This window comes from Octodon degus, unplaced genomic scaffold (genome assembly GCF_000260255.1).
Source record: "Octodon degus isolate 3935 unplaced genomic scaffold, OctDeg1.0 scaffold00007, whole genome shotgun sequence".
Taxonomy (NCBI): domain Eukaryota; kingdom Metazoa; phylum Chordata; class Mammalia; order Rodentia; family Octodontidae; genus Octodon; species Octodon degus.
The window spans coordinates 27,087,622-27,102,697 of NW_004524583.1; the positions used below are offsets into that span (position 1 = coordinate 27,087,622).

At 44.8% G+C, this 15,076-nt stretch overlaps 2 pseudogenes; both read right to left on the reverse strand.

Annotated features, from left to right (window-relative positions):
• Positions 1–5,303: 5,303 nt before the first annotated feature.
• LOC101565285 lies at positions 5,304–8,443 on the reverse strand (annotated as a pseudogene).
• Positions 8,444–9,606: 1,163 nt separating this feature from the next.
• Positions 9,607–15,076, reverse strand: part of LOC105743683 — an 8,266-nt pseudogene continuing 2,796 nt past the window's right edge.

A 15,076-nucleotide genomic window follows, 5' to 3' on the forward strand; every position in this document is an offset into this window, starting at 1 on the left:
AAGAGCTATTTTAAGAAGTGCTGATAAAGTAGATTCCATGGCATCTTTTTGTTATCAGTGTTATTTTTCTTTCCACAATATGCATGCTTTGTACTAGAGTCTGAAGGTATGTTCTACCAAGACCAAAGTTTAGAAAGAAAAAGTGTAGAATTTCTATTTTCTATAGCTTAATCTATGAGAGGATACTGTGAATAGTTTACGTGTCCTCCATGGAAAGTTTTCACGTCGTTGTTTTACCTCGTGTGAATGTGTCTTGTGTGTACTTTATCGTTTGCCGGGGCTTCCCTGTTGGTCTTTGCTTGCCTGCTCACACCTTGGCCAGGCACACACCTGGAGGTTAGATGTCTGTTGGAATCAGGTTGGTAAGGGCCTTCTGTAGGCCTAATTGTTTTAGTTATGCATTGTTAGAAAAGAAAAGTTTCACTTGACCCTGAAATCTAGACCAGCTCCTTCTTATTTTTCTGTTGCATTACTGGGGATCAAACTCAGGACCTTGCACTTGCCAGGTAGGCGCTTATGCTGCTGAGCTGCTCCCCAGCCCCCTAGATCAGCTCTTGCCAGATGCTGAGGGTTCTCATTGTAGAAATGCTCACTGTATATACTGAAGCCAGATTTGGGTGCAGTTGGTGAGCTGTGCAGGGTGGTGTTTGTTTCCAGACATGAAGGGCCTGTAATGAACTGGGTTTTGGCACTCAAGGTAGGATGTTGGTTCATGCTGCCATAGAACGTCCTTTAGAGTGAGTGGCTTAGACGACAGAGCACATTCTTACATCTGGCTAGGCTGGCAATGCTGGGACCATGATGCTGGCAGAAGCAGGGTGTGGTATGAGGAGCTCCTACCCTGGCTGCGGATGTCTGTTTCCTCCCTGGAGTCTTACATGGCTGGAAGGAGGGAGTCAGAGAGACAGAGAGAGATGAGAGAGAGAAACACAGAGAGGCACAGAGACAGAGAAAGACATAGAAAAAAACAGAAAGGGAGAGAGAAGACGAGAGAGAGTAGGAGAAAAAAGGTGAAATACATAACCCAATTTGTGGTTATTCATGAACAGCAGGGAATTCTAGCTCCTAGCCCAGTGTGACTTTGAGGGGAGCTCCAGAAACTAGTGGAGACTTCCGTTACTTCGCTGACCCAAGCAATACCTGGATTAGCCCAGTAATTTTTAGATAGTTTTCAAAAAAAGTCAGTCAAAAACAAAAAGAAAAAATGTCAGTCATATGTTTCTGAACCTCATACACAAAATTGGGTGAAAGTGGAACAGTTCCAGTTTCTACATCGGGGGTTAGAAAATGTCAACCCAAGTTTAATTCCAGTCATCCTCAACTTCCTATCTGTGTGATCTTTGGCAGGTTGTTCAGTCTAAGACTTAGTTTTCTTATCTGTAAAAGGGGCTTCCTGAATATTCACTGTCAAAAAACCATTTGGTTGCTTGATCTCTATAGTCTCATAATTCCATTTTATGATAGCTACTTCTAGAGTGGAACTCATTAACATGTAAGAATCAATTAAATTATCATATTTTGAAGGGTTCTGTGGTAATACAGCAACTTTTCATTTTAAATTCTGGCAAACATTCTTGATGGCTGTTGCCTATCGCTTGTCCTCTTTCTCTTAGTGTGATCAATCTCTGGGAGGTTGAAATTGAAGCATTTGACAAGTGACACGAGAAAAGGAGTCTGAACTTTGTGGGTTATCCCTCTTTGCTAGGAAAATGTCCTTCAACAACAAAAATAACTCTTGCACAGAGAACCTGGCTTCTTTGATGGGATGGACTGAACAATAGTGGCCACAGCACCTTGCCCGTTGTTGAAGTGTTTAATTAGCTCAGCCCCTTAATTTCATCAGTGCCTCTGGGTCTTTGACCCCTGACCTTTTGGCTCCAGAAGGGCTGCAGGACAGATCTATTTGCCCATCAAGAAGCTGTACCAGGGCTCTTCCTTACCCTGCTCCCACCCCATTCACAGGGTAACGTGAAGTAAATGGGATGCAGGCTTTAGGGGAACCTGCCAGTACTTCAGGGGCACTGTCTCCCTGGAGAATTGCTACGGTCTAAGTAACACTGTAGAAACCAGCTTCCTGAAGCCCGCAATGAGTCTGCCCTCTTGGTGTTAAACAGTCCTGCTGAAACAGTCAGTGCTATCGGCAGAAGAGAAATGAGGATTGTGACTGTCTTAAATCAAACACAGGGAATCTGCTGGAGGAATTCATCACATTTTAAAATTCAGAAGGATGTGGAAATATGCGTAAGCAGATAACTGTGAATGGAAAAAATACATGGCTTTAGCAGCAGTTCTTCAGTAGATAGGAATTAAAACAAATGCTGAGAAGAATGGATCTATCTATCTATCTATCTATCTATCTATCTATCTATCTATCATCTATCTATCTGACTGACAGAGTGGCTAAGATGAGAGATTTCAGGGCAGGCTGCCTAGCTGAAGTCTTAGCTGCACTGTGAATGAGGTGTGGGTGACCCGGAACAAGCTGCCCCATTCACTATGGTTTCTGTCTGTAATTAGAGTTCCAGTTGACCATTGCTGTATAACAAACTACCCAACATTTAGTGGCCTAGAACAGCCTCCATTTTATTGACCCTTATGATTGGGCAGTGCTCTGCTGGCAGTTCTTATGCCCACCTGGCACTGACTGGGTCCTTTGGTGGTCCTTCGCTGGCAGCCGCTCTGTTTCGGCACCTTGATGGGCATGGCCGGAAGCCTGGGCTCAGCCTTTCCGGACGGTGTCTTCCGTAGGATAGTTGGGCATTTACAGTAAACCTCAGGACTCCAAGAGGGGGGGCACTTGAGGAGGAAAAGGGCTGCTTCTTAGTCTTGGCCTGGCGCCTGACCTGCTGCACCACTTCCCTGCCAGCTACTGGTCAAAGCAGTTGAAGAGCCTGCCCAGATCCAGTGAGGGGACCTCTTCCTCCCTCTCCCATAGAAGGAGCACCAAAGAATTTGTGGATCCCTTAGTCAAGCACGGACAAAGTGTAAAGTAGTTAATACTGGTAAAGTAGTTTGGGGATTAAATAAAGCACAAAACACTATGCATAAGATCAATAGCACATATGTTAGATATTGCCATTTAGGCTCATGTATACGCTTGATAGGTTTTCTCAGGTGCCAGCACAGCAGAGAAGCAGGCAGAAGGAAAAAGGGAGAGGGGCTTTATTGTCTTTGAGCACACGGAGAGAATCTGGGGGAGATGAGGGTTTCTCTGGCTTGGAACAAAGGGAGGCTGAGGCTCTTACGGCCTTTTGCCAAGGGAGGGGTTTGAGGGGGATATTTAGGTGTATCTGAGAAACTGATTGGGCGTTTTCCCTGAGGCGGTGGGAGGAGTGAAAGGAAACTGCACCCTGGGCTGAGTTGGAGAAGAAGGGGGAGGTGCTCTTGGGAAGGCGGGCTTTTGTTTTAAGGGCTTCAGCCATACTGGATGACCACCGTAACGACTTAGGAGGGGCTACCTTATGATCTTTTTGATGTTATAACGATGCCGAAGTGACGTGCATTTAGTACCATGCTTTGAATTTCGACTTTTCTTGGAGCAAGTAATATGCTGCTCTGTGACGATCTGGAACAGTCGCCGTCAGATCACAAGGAAAAACCAGGACTCCACAGTGCGCTGGGTTAAGGCATGAAGTTTAGTAAGTGACGTGTTAAGAGCATTTTTGACATATTTTCAACTTACGGGTTTTTTGGGACACAACCCCATTGTAAGTTGAGAAGCATCCTTGTGTATTTTTATGCATCATTACATTTGTATAATTGCATTACAATAAAGTGGTGGTTGATGTTTATATCAACAATCTTTAGATTATTTCTGCATCACATTTCTCAGTATTTGCTTAGTGAATCGCTTTAGTTACTGGGCGAAGTAAAACAATCTTTTATCTGATGGTTTGCTTTTTAGCTATAACTAAACATACCCAGCCCCTCGGGTGACTGGGCTTCTTCGGTGTGTGGACTCTCGAATGCGAGGTGGTATCGGCAGTCAGCCGGGAGCTTTGGATTCTTTTCTTTTTGTTTTATTAAATACGATGCTCTGGGATACATTTGGTAGCAGTATGACTGCATCTTGTTCATACTTTTAGTAGTCACATGGCGTTCCATCACATAGGAGAAGGACACAGACACCCATAGTAAACCAATTCCCGTACGGTATGTATTTTTTTAAATTTTTTTCTTTTTCTCCTTCAGGGGTGTTTATTTCCCAGTCAGAATGGAAGCAGGGATAGCTTCTCTGCCTGTCAAGGCCTCACAAACATCACTTGGGGACTGGGGCGGGGGAAGAGGAGGCATAGGAAACAGCTCCCAACTGGGTGTGTGCTTGGTCCGGTGTTTGTCCTGGCTTGGTCCAGGGAGGGCCTGCCTAGGGATAGTGGCGCTGAGAGCCAGGAGAGAGGCAGCAGGCCACCTGGCCCAGAGGACGGTATGAATGGAGGCAATAAATATTGACAGGCCAGGCCCAAGGTTTCAGGGCCGTGGGGCCCAGGTGGGACTAGTAAAGCTCAGCAGCTGACTTTGTCCCCCAAGTGTTCCCTGTGGAGAGGGGGATGTGAGCACTGTTTAGGGGGAGACAAGGCACAGCACACCTGCCTCCCACATGGGGCTGGAGGTGCTTGGTTTTGGCAATGTGGCCCTCCCCAATCCCTGGCTGGAGTAGGGAGGGGGCTGGCCAGGCCCTGGCAGGCTGGGCAGGAGCAAGAGTAGCACACCCCAGCGCCCCCACCCCCCAGGTCAGTGGGATCAGACAGGGTAGGGACAGGGAGACCATGTGCTCATGCAGACAAGAGTTAAGGGTTAGTGATGGCTCCTTGCACACGTTCCACACATTAAGGCATCATGGTTAGATGGTGACTGACAACGACAAGTGGACTGGCCAGGGAGGAGTGGGTAGAATAGCCAGGGCCCCTCTGCTCGTATCCCAGCTCAGCCAGGGTGGAAATGGGGCTATGTAGCTCCATAGCTCCTAGCCCTTCTGAGAGCCAGGGCTTAGTCTGCACTTGGGGGAGGACATAGAGAGGGAACATGGAGAGACAGAAAAGAGGGGAGGTTGGGCTGGAGCTCCTCACCCCAACTTGGCACAGGCAGAAGCAGCAAGGTGACACTAGAGACCATAAGGGCCTATGGGCAGAAGGGCAGGGAACGGGTGGATGGAGGAGCTCTTCCGAGATAGACCGAGTGGGAATGGAGGTGGTGGGGTAGGACCTTGTCAGCACCTTGGTTTGGGTTGGGGAGGAGGATGGGGAGGGTCATGTTTGTCTGACCATCTGTCTGTCCATCTGCCCTGCCCGTCTCCCAGCCAGGCCTCAGTCCTTCCACTCCTTTTTGATGGTCAGGTTCCACTCCTTTTTGATGGTCAGGTTCCACTCCTTTTTGATGGTCAGGTTCCACTCCCAGGACGGATGGTCAGTCTTGTCGTCATCTGTGAAGCGGGACTTGATGTTGCAGCTGCCCGAGCCAGCATGCCCTTGGGTGCTTCCTCCATGGGGTCTCAGGAACTCATACTCCCCTGCCCTCGGCCTGTAGCTTCCCACCATGTAGTCAGTCTTGTCAGTCTTGATAGCTTTCTGATAGGTATATTGGATATACTTTGTGCCACATGCGATCTCCCTTTTCACCTGGAAAGAGATTTTTATCCGGTATTCCACACCTTCTTTGTGCCCAAAGGGCTGCTTTTTGAAGCTTTCCAGATCACCCATCAGGCCCAACTCCAGCAGGCCAGGGGCGGTGCTACATACTAGGGTCAGACGGGTCACAATGACGCTGGGGCAGTTGGGGTCAGCAGAGACAGCCACACGGCCCAGCAGGGCTTCCTTGTCCTTTGCAGGCTCTTGTTGTCCTTGTCCGGCTCCTGGATCTCCTGGATGCTCTTCTGGGCCAGAGGCTTGTAGGTGACCAAGTGGTCATCTTCCTCATTCCCAGCTGCGATCTGGGCCAGCTGTTTGGCCATGGGCTCCTGCTCGGTCGCTGTGTTCAGGCTCCGTCCTGCACCTTTTTTTTTTTTAACTTAAAAAAAATAGATTTGGTTGTTACAGGGTCTCACTGTGCAGCTTGGGCTCATAGTGGTCCTGCTTTTAGTCTCCCCAGGGGTGGGATTGCAGGCGTGCACCACTATGCCTGGACTCTGGTTGGCTCAGCCTGCCCTGGGGGCAGGGCTGTTGTGGTATGTGGTCCCTGGGCTCATTTAAGCAGGCACTTTAGTCCACTGAGCTGTCTATCACTGGTCCCCTCCATATAGTGTATTTATATGTACAGAAACATTAACAGCCTTCTGATATTACATACATTGCTAAATAAACACCATATACACTTGTGATCCTGACAGAGGGAAGAGTCAGAGACAAAATGATCAGACAGTGGTGTGATGAGGAACAGAGGACATTAGAAGAGTTACAAATTGAGCATCTCTAATACAAAAACAGGAAATCTAAAACTGGAAGTGCTCTGATGGTTCAACATACATAAACTTTGTTTCACATATAAAATTGTTTAAAAAATTATGTGTAATTATCTCTAGGCTGTGTGTGCAGATGTATGAAATATGAATGAATTTTTTATTTTGACTTGGCTCCCCTCTTCAAGATATGTCATTATATACATGCAAATATTCTCAAATCTGAAAAATTTGATATATGAAACACTTCAGTTTCAAGTATTCTGGATAAGGGATATTTTTAAGTTTCATCCTTAAGAAAACACAATATAATCAATAATGGAGAGTAAATATCAATGCTGAAAGACTGGGACACGGAAGTGTACAGTAGGCTTTCAAAAAGAGATTTTCAAATACAAAGTAGGCTCCCACATGTGATGAGGCTTTTGTGACTACCGTGTTTCCAGCCAAGGATTTAGAAAAGACAGTGGAAATCCTATATATAGAAGCATTCCAAGCAGCCTGTACTCACCAAAGAAAGCGTCAGACAGGAGAGTGGTGGCATTCAAACAACCTTAACGTGCTTCAGAAAGAACTGCTGCACCCCAGTAGCGACTCTGCTAGGAATGTGTTAGGTTGCAAACCAGTTGGGGTAACAGATTTGGATGTAGGATGCAGTGCTTGCCAAGAAAAAGATACAGGAAGGAAGACCCAATCTGGGACAAGCAACTACCACACCAGTATACAATTCTTTTTATTCCCTCCGAAGTTGAAACTTGAAAGCATCAAATGAAAAAGTAACCCTTGACTGAGAAGTCGGGAAAACATTCTACTTTTCACTTGCAGTTCCTTGGGTGAGTCGGCATCCTCACACTATGCAGGAGTGGAAGATACTTAAAGTCGCTGTCCTCGAAGGCGAGCCATACACAGGTTGGGGGTTGCTGCAGTGGCCAGGCACTGTCCACACACAACACTCTCCAGTCACGTTGCCTGATCTCCAGGCCTCCCTGAGGGAGGCTCATTCCCTTATTCCTGGTGTTCACCAACTATTAGATCTATTCCCATGAACTTGTGGCTTTAATTCATTTACTTTTAAATTGGTTTATTGAATCTTTTCCTAATTGATTAGAATAAACTCCTTAAAAGTTAAAAAATTGGCCTTTTTATATGAGTTGCAAATGTGTTCTCAGTATGTCAGATTGAATTTGATCACATAAATATTTAAATTTCCTTTATGTTGTCTAAATTCTGTATGTATTCCTTAGGAAGTGTTTCCTATGCTATGATTTAAAATAAATTATTCCACTTTCTTCTGTTCCTATAACAGCTTTATTTTTAAAATCCCCTGATTAATTTGACTTAATAGTTTCATTTTAAAAATCTCTGATTAATTTGAATTTAGTTGGTGTAAGACTTATAAAACAACCTATCCTTTTCTAAGTGGATAGCTAGTTTTCCCACTGTAATCTACAGATTAATTCATTCCCCCCTTCTGATTATAATAAGCAAAGTTCCCATGTGAATTGGAGTCTGTTTCTGCCTTCTCTGTTCTGTCCTTTGATCTTCACCTTCCCTCCTCAGCAGATATTACTCATTATTGCTCCATGGATGAATTTCTAAATCGGGTAAGATTCATCCCCAGAGCTTTCAAGAAAAGAGAGCATGGAAGGAAAGAACCCCCTCTGCAATATTAGTAAAAGAAAAAAAAAATGAAACTAACTGAAGGAGAAACGTGCAGGTACATGTAACTTTTTTCTACAATTAGACTGAGAACATCAAAAATTAATTAAATTAATAAAGGCACTCTGACCTTGGACGAGGCATCTCTGAAGGGAGGATCTGAGCTCCCTCACTGAAGGCGTTAAACCCAGACATTTGATACAATACCAAACAGACATATTGGTCAGATTTTGAGTAAAGCTTTAGAAAACGGTTCAAGGCTGTCCTTGAGATACAATGTGCTAAGAAGGCGAGAGGTCCCTGCTTCACTCTTAAGCCTTCTGGAGTCTCCTCACTTAGGCTTTTTAATTCCCAGAATGGGCTCGTGCTGGAGGTCCAGTGGCTCGACGGCATCACGGAGCTATGATAAGCACACAGGTCAGAGTGCCCGGATGCTGGCCCTGTGCGGCGCGTCCACCCTCGCGGCTACTCTGTCGGTTTTCACTCTCACTTTAGATAGGGGTGCACTGAGGCAAAGAGAACTAAGAGATTTGTTCAAGGTTGCTTAAATGGTCGACCTACCAAGCCTGTTTAAAAAAAAAAAACAACAGAGGGTGCTGGGAATTAAACCCAAGGCCCTGTGGATGCTAAGCACATGCTCTACCACTGAACTGCACCATGACCCACAGGACTGCTTTCTGTTTCCTTTTAGATAATATATATATATTTGCTTAAAGAGAATTAAAAATAGTAAAAGAAACCATTAGAAATGACACAAAATTTTATTAAACAAAATGATAGGAATCCAACGATGGTTGCTCTATTGCATATTGTTGTCTTCAAATTAGCTCCCCTCCTGGGTATTTTTCCAGAAGAACTGAAAACATCACACCGGGAACTGCTTGGTGAACCGGTATACCACCTTTTCTTCCACCAGGTAAGTAATAAAAAGAAAGCGAAAGTCCTTCTTCCCAATCCCAGCTGCATTCCTCAGGCTCTGTGTATCTGATTCATTTATGTACCTATAATCACATAACGATTTTAATAAAAGAGCAATTTAATGCATATGATGGTCTGCACTTCATCATTAAACGCCACATAAAGGGTCTCCTCTATGTCAGTGCATAGAGAAATGCCACATTGTTTTGATGGACTGTAAATTATAGATGTACCATAATTTAACTGCTCTCTACTGATGTGCCCGTAGGAAGTGACCCCAAGCTGCTGCTGTTTCCTCTGTCCTCCATCAGCTCCCATTAGCCCTCATTATTCATGGTGGTGCTCAGGACGCGCCCTCGGGGAGGCCCCCCAGGCCGATCTGCTCCCCTGCGTTGCTTTCTTTCCTTGGGACCCGAGAGTCAGTCTGTCCTCCCCCGCTCCCAGCTCTTTCCCTCTACCAGTTTGACAAGGCGGCTCACTTTTTAAGTCATATTTGATCCACAAATTATTTGAGTGGTCCTTTCTTTTAATTCTCAAACATCAGGCCACATCTCTCTTGGCCGTTTTTTCTGCCCCTTAAATTGTCCTCGGCAGACAGCCGAGGGGGGTCTGCAGGTCGCGGCTCAGCGCCAACGGCGTCATGAAGATTCCTCCACGAGAATCTCCGGAGCAAACGCGGAGAGCGCGATGCGCACCTCGCTGACTCCTCCTAGCCGTCCAGGCCGGAAGACAGTGAGAGTGGCAAAGTCTTTCTATTCCCAGGTTTTCCACATAAGGAGAAACTGTGGCCTAGAAAGGTTAAGAAAGTTTCCCTAGGGAGGAAAAGAAAGGGAAAGGAAAGGAAATGGAAGGGTGAAGGGAGGAAGGAGCCTGGGACAAGGACCTGAGCGCTGTCCCTGCTGCCTCTCCTTTTCTCTGTGGCCTTATTCTCTGCCTGTGGAACACAGAAATGTCCGTGAGAAGAACGTCCGTTCTTTCCTGATCTCCCTTTTCTTCTCTCATCTTTTTGACAGTGTCGCAGAGCTTTCTCATTTGTTTATTCATTTGTAACTTGGCTTCAGCACCCCTCCTGCCCCCATCTCTGGGCACTGCGTGCTACCACAGCTGGGAGCATTTATTTGTTTTTTTGTACAGATTTTGGCTTTCTCCCGTCTTTTGCGTTTTCTTTTACCACTTTTTAAACATGCCCCACCGTTCTCTTCTCCCTTCCCACGCCAGGAGGGCTTTCATCAACTTCATCATTCTTCCATATTTATTTCTGGTTTGAAGAAAGCTTGGTCATTGGCTGTATACCTCTGTAACATATCCCTCATGTGGATAAATTATGTCCAGTTGTTTGTTTCCTTTCATTAGCAAAGTAGTTTTATTCCTTGCATTACTCTTGTGCTTTCTTGGGGGGCACTGTTAGCAGAGGGCCACACAGGTCACCTTTCACAAGCCTGTCCTTATTGAGAGATTCTTTTTTTTTTTTTCTTTTCAAAGTTTTATTGATAAACATATAGCAATGAGACAGTTTCAAATCAAATCGAAAGTACAGTTTCAACAAATAATACACTGCATATATTCTTCTTAGTGGTTAATTGCTGTACAAGATGCAGACTTGTGATCCTACTTACAAACACCATTAGAACAAATCATTCTATTCATTAAGAGAATGCGACTATATATCTATCCCAACCACTTTGAATACACAGATGCAAAATGGACATTCATAGTTAGAGAGATTCTGAATGTCTGGATTTTAGGGTCCCTTTGATTTGCTTCCTATAATTCCCCCTTTCCCAAAAATTCGCTTGAAGTCCCTTCATGCTCCACCTTCCCAGACACGTTCGTAGGAGATGAAAAGTGGGCAGTCTCTCTCTTTCCCCATCTCAATGCATTCTGGTGACCACGCACGAGCCCACACCAATCTTACTTGTAAATTTCAAGACTGTATGTTTAATAAGAGGAAAAATGAAAGACAAAAAGAAACCTCCCTGCAGCCTCAATCTGTTTCTGTATTGACTAGAATGGTGGGGCTGTTCTATAATAGAATTTCTCATTCCTATCCAGCCTCAATTTTCTGCCCTACCCTTTTCCCACATAGTGCATCTCTCTCACCCCTCAGTAGATGCTGTCATTCCATATTGGGACACGTGGAGAGCCTGGAGAAGATCAAAGGTTTGGAGCAAGGCAGAACTGGTTTTGAATCTGGCTCTTTGTTTACTATCCGAATAAGCCCCTGAATATCATCCAGATGATTTTCTCATCTTAGTCGTAAGAACATTTCCCTGTGGCTGCTGTTAGGGTCCGAGGAAATGAAGACAAATGTGTAGCGTAATGTCCGACAGAGCAGATGCTCCGTAAGTGGAGACTGGGGTTATTAGAGCTGTCATTATTATTTATTGTTAATGACCTTCTGGATTTACATTCTGTAACTTAGATTTAATTAGTTGGCCTCCCTTATTTATATTTATTTAGGTAGTTCTTTGCATTTTCTGTTTCTTCCCCTCCTTTTTTTTCATTTCTTTGTATCATGCCTTGTACCTGTCAAGATTTATTGTGCAGAACAGAAGCTAATTCCTTCTGACTTCTGGAGGTTAAAAGTCTGAAATAAAAGTGATGGAAAGGCCATGCTCCAGGGAAAGCTTTCAGGAAGAATCTTTCCTTGCTTCTTTCCAGCTTCTGGTGGTTGCTGGGATCCTTGCTGTCCCCTGGACTGTGTAAGTTCACTCCAATCTCTAGCTCCATCCACATGTGGCCCTCTCCCTCTGTATTTCTGTCTCTGGAAGGACGTGAGTGCTTGCATGTGGGACACAATTCAACCCACAACAACAGAGGAAAGAAATTGCCTGAGTGAACATTGATCTGATGTGAGAATAACAGGCCACACCACCAGCTGCCAAACTGCAGTGGTCACACGACTGTCTGTCACATTAGCCTTCCCTGCTGGTCATGTGACTACAAAGACTGGAGTTGAGGTTTGGGGAGCAGGGTCCAATCAGACAGAAGGTGTCTGGGCTCAATGACAAACACCTGCCTTGTTGGAGAGAGACAACTGCAGCACTTTGATTAGCCTCCTGGGTTGCCATGGGAAGATGGCACAAGAGGTCAGTGAGGGGCTAGTAGTAGCGCTCATGAATACTGAGAGCCTCACGTGTCTTACGGATTAGTGTATCATGAATATTAGTGTTACTTTGTCTTTCTATCCTTTATCTTTTTTTAATCTTTTATTCTTTGGCTGAGCTCTTCTTTTAATCATATTTTACCTTTTTTATTAGAAAATATGAGTAGCACACATTCAATATGTATCTAAATGTGTTTTCCATTTGTGTGTGGTACATAACTCAGTGTGTTTAATAATCTTTCGTGTTTCATGCATCCTGTTTTCTTGTTCTCTGCAGCAGTATTGAATATTCTTGCTATAGTTCATGCCTGGATGTCCTCCAACATCTCATGCAGTCAAGGGATGGGTTTTTTCAGAAGTGGCTGGATCTAGAGTGTGTGATGCTGGGATTGATTCATGGTGCAGTGCTAGATGAAAGGCACTAGCATTAAGGGAGTGAGTGCCAACTTCCTAGAGTAGCCTGATGTGGGTTCGAAAGAGCTGTGGTCATCGCTTGCTTGGTTTTCTGCCTTTTGCTCATCAGGAACTGTGATGTGTATCTGCTGTGCCGTAATTGGAGCCAGCAAATCATGGACTGAAACTTCCACAAATTGTGAGTTAAATAAACCTTTCCTCCTCTAACTTGGAGTGTTAGAAGAGAATTCTCAAACAATATGCCAAACATACAGCATATGCATTTACATGTCAGAAAACCTTCTCTGAGTCTTTACTGTGTAGGTGAACATATGGAGTTGTCAAGCAAGTGGGTCCTCACAACTCCAGAATGAGGTAGTCATTAATGGAGCAACTGATCACCTAATTTATAAGATTTTAGCACCCAGAGTTGGGGTGGAATTAGTTTGAGACCCAGTGCAGGGTAGAAGGAGAGTGGAGCCTAGGAGTATGTTGGCCTGAGGGTCTCTAAGGAACCACCAGTGATGAAGGAAAGGAAATAAAAGAAGTTGGTATTGGAAGCTGTGAGGTGGTGGGAGGTTTGAGAGCAGAGACCTCAAGTAATGTGAAAAACAGAAAATGCACCTAGGGAGTGCCCCAACTAAGTATATTTTCTGGAATTACATTGCCTGATTGCTTCTCTTCATCTACAACATAAACTAAGAAGAGAAGAAGCTGGAACTTGCTGGACTTGAAAATGGAATTCTTCCTCATTCCTAGCTTCTTCAGATATAAACAACTCTCAAATTAGAGAGTTTCCCAGGTCAAAGAACACATCCAAGATAGTCTCAGATCCTTTGTAATGACTTAGGAGAGAGCTAGATATGGTAGCACTTACCTGTAATGCCCACACTCGGGATGTTGAGATAGGAGGATCACTGGGAGTTGGAGGCCATCGTGGGCTACCTAGTGAGTTCAAGGACAACCTGAACTATCTAATAGGACCCTGTCTCAACCAAAACAAAGCAAAACAAAACTCCAAAAAGTAAAAAATAGAGACTTCATATTATGGCAGTACTTAGAACATACAGGCCAGAGGTGTTGGGAGTGGCTGAAGCTGGAAATTGGTCATAGGTGTGGAGGCCAGAGAGTAATGACTTAGGAGATAGCCACAGTACCTATTGCAGTCAAGCTACCTTAGTGTTGAGAGAAATATCCTGCCTAGTTAATTTCAGTCATTAGTTGCTAGGCAACTTTATGTCTCATGATAATAATTTTGCAAAATTATAAACAAATACCCCTACTGTTGTTATTAAGTTCTTCCCCTCCCACCAGGAGAGAGGATCTCCACCTGACCTCAGCTCTTGTCTCTTGTCTTTATTTTCTAAATCACCTTACTGTTTCTCCCCAGGACCACCAGTAGCCACATTATTAGTCTCCTAGATGCACCTCATTAAGCCCATGGCTTCTAAGCATCTCAAGGATGTATATTTCTCAACAGTCTCAAGGACTTAGGTTGAAGAGATACACAGTTGTGGCTTTGGCTAGTGAAGTAAACGCCAATAAGACTTACATGAAACTCACAAAATTCTTTTTTCTCCCCACTGCATTAAGGACAATTTATTGTTTTTATGTACAGAAAACTCAAGAGTACACTTAGCCCAGTTTAGTGGCAAGCCTTTGCTTTCTCCAGCTTGGCAATATAAGCCACAGATTTTTAATCCAGAATGTTGCCTCCCCAGTGATGGTGGATCTCATCATATCTGTCATTGTAGTTGGTCCTGATGGCCTCCACCAGCTTAGCCAGCAAGATTTTTGTCTTCTGAGTTGACCTGTGTGCAGGCAACAATGGTACAGGTCTTCCTGTGGACCAGATGCCCCACCCTGACCTTCCCCTTGACAATGCAGTAAGGGACCCCCATCTTGTCACAGGACAAGCAGGAACATGACCAGCTCGATGGGGTCCAAGTCATGCCCAATCACCATAGCTGAGCCTTTTTGTTCTCTACCAGAGTGCTGACAGTGTTGACACCTGCTCTGAGGACTAGTGGCCTCTTAGTGCAGACACCCCCTTTGCCAGCAGCTTTCTTCTCTTTCCAGGCCAACAGCCTTTGCTTCTTTTCTTGCTTGGTCTCTGGTCTGTACTTGTGGGCAAGCTTAAGCATCTGGGTAGTTATTTGGCGGTCCAAGGCCTGGGTGAACTGGTTAATTGTGGGAGGTACCTTCAGCAGCTTGTACAGGATGGCCCTCTGTCACTGCAGCTGGATGTAGCAGAGCCATTTGACGAAGTGGGTGAGGTCTCTCTTGGGCTGGATGTCCTGTCCAGGGCCAAAATTCTTTGGTCTCTTCTCAGACAAGGGATTGATCACCTTCTTGGCCTCTTGCTTCTTCATGACAGCAGAGGCCGAGGATACCTTCTTGCCCTTGGCCTTCTTCCCTTTTGGCCTCTCAAATGGCTGATACTCACAAAATTGTTAACAGAAAAGTTTTCTAGTAAATCACCACCAATTTGGCCTAAAGACACTATAAGTACTAAACAACAACAAAAAAGAACCTTTATGTGCAAAGGAAAGAATTGGGGGAGTTTCAGGAGAATGCATACTGCATGTAGAGAAAGAACAAAATTTGGG